Source organism: Aplysia californica, unplaced genomic scaffold (genome assembly GCF_000002075.1).
Source record: "Aplysia californica isolate F4 #8 unplaced genomic scaffold, AplCal3.0 scaffold00185, whole genome shotgun sequence".
NCBI lineage: Eukaryota > Metazoa > Mollusca > Gastropoda > Aplysiida > Aplysiidae > Aplysia > Aplysia californica.
The window spans coordinates 869,580-871,499 of record NW_004797455.1 but is presented as its reverse complement, the minus strand read 5'-3'; the positions used below and the strand labels follow the sequence as shown (position 1 = coordinate 871,499).

The 1,920-nt window shown below is 45.2% G+C and overlaps 1 protein-coding gene across 2 annotated transcripts in view; it reads left to right on the top strand.

Moving 5' to 3' along the window:
* The window catches only part of LOC101858407 (chondroitin sulfate synthase 1), a 60,014-nt gene that overhangs the window by 44,438 nt on the left and 13,656 nt on the right, over positions 1-1,920 (top strand). The gene's annotated exons all lie outside the window — the stretch shown is intronic.

The following is a 1,920-nucleotide window of genomic DNA, read 5'->3' as shown; positions in this document are numbered from 1 at the left end:
TACCAGAAAATCAGGGGTGTGGCTGAAAGACAGCTGTTAGAAGGAGTCAAAGGGTAGCAGTAGAAAGGCTGCAGAATGAGTCAGCCCTGAGCTTTTAAAAAAGCTTGGTTTTTTAAAGCTCTGAAGTTTGAGAGTGTCTCAGGTTGGAGGATCATTTTTTTGTGTGTGTATGGGGGGGGGTCAGATATGTTTGCAATTATCGTTCTCTGGACCTTTCCGGATGGTTTGAATATGATTGTCAAACGTGTCAGAGAGTTCAGGGCATTGTAATTTCGGTTTCTTTGAGGTAACTTAAGCTGGTGGTTCATATCACCGCGTCTGTATTTCTATATGAAATAGCCTAGTGCTTCCAAGCTGAAGGAACTCCCAGTCAAAGCCGAAAAGGTGATACCGTGGTTGCCCTCTCAGCTGGTGTTTTACGTGTGAAGACATCCATTAATCTGCTCCCCCATGCCAGAGTGGAACTCGCCACGACATTGTTTTACAACCTTGTAAAATCGCACGCCAGAGATGTCCGGGGGAATTTGCGTGCTTCGTAATTCTTTGATGAATAGAAGGTTGGAAGGGCTAGACTAGCGGGCATCCGGTCAACAGTTCACCTGGCAGGCAAAACAGTTGTCGACATTGTTACTTCTTCGCTTTTGATCATTTGTCTCACATGTGAAAGAAAAAAGATAATATTAACAATGATTTGAAATTGACTTTTGACTTCGATTGATTCAGTAACAACATGAGATAGGGTATGAAACTGGTATGAACTGCGTTACCATAATTACGCTCTTAACTCTCATGGACGACAGCCTTATTTTGTGGATCTTCGTCCTCATTCTTTTAGCTGAGACTCATCGGAGATGAACGCTGAATCCGAGATTTCTGGGTCCCAGGTTTTACATCCACTATTATTTAAAGTATGTGTTAGCCTGTATATAAGTCACACACTACCTCGGATCATGGCTTGGGAAGTTCAGTTCAGGCTTAACGTGGAGGCAGCGTGGCCTCACCTTGAATTTGGGCAGTCGTCCGGTCCTGAGGGATAATGTTGAATGTCTCTGGTGAAGGACTGTAAAACTTGCCACATGCACGTGCACCCAGTTACAGATCAGCGATTAATCAGCAGGGAACCTCTCGCTCTGTGACAGATTGCTTCTCTCCGGGCCGAATGCTTCACTAATGTGCCGACCATAGTCGTGTACTCCTTGACCGCGAATTGTCATGGCTGCCGCTCTATGACCTCTTTCAAAACTTTGCCGCGACGCGTGTGCGCTATAGACCAGTACGCAAACAGTAGTCTCGCCATCGTCAATTAATGCGCTCGGCACCTTTCCCCTCTGACTTTTCATTTTGTTTGAAATGACTCAAAAGGTGCACTTTAAAGTAAACCGGAAATGCGGCACAGGATGTCGCAATACAAGTCTATGGTGCTGACTGACCTAGCCCCACATGCGTGTTGGTTAGAAGGGATTCTTTTAGAAGGCCGTTGTCTAAGGGTGGTTTGAAATAACCTGGAGTTAATAAATAGTAACAATAAATAATTTTTACAATACACTTTATTAATCCCCATGGGGTTAGCTGGAGGCGAAGGCCACGTGCATAACCACGAACTAATTTACTAGTAATTTTCCCGTAAATAAGGAAAGGATCTTACCTCCGTGGAGGTGACTCTAAGTAAAGAAAAGCCTAGTGGAACCCTAGATTAACAATTTAGTTTGGCGATTGTTGGTGTCTCCCGATGGCCCGCCCTTCACGGGGTAACTGCGTCGGTCGTGTCGTGGTGGTTTTGGGAAGGGGGTGGGGGGGAGGGGATTATCCAGTTTGGAAAGCCGATCCACATTTCTGTAATCCAAGAGTCATGGCAGTTAAAACTAGCGCATTCTGCCTTGGTAACGAAGCTGGTTTGCTTGGGAAAGAGAATACTTAGAC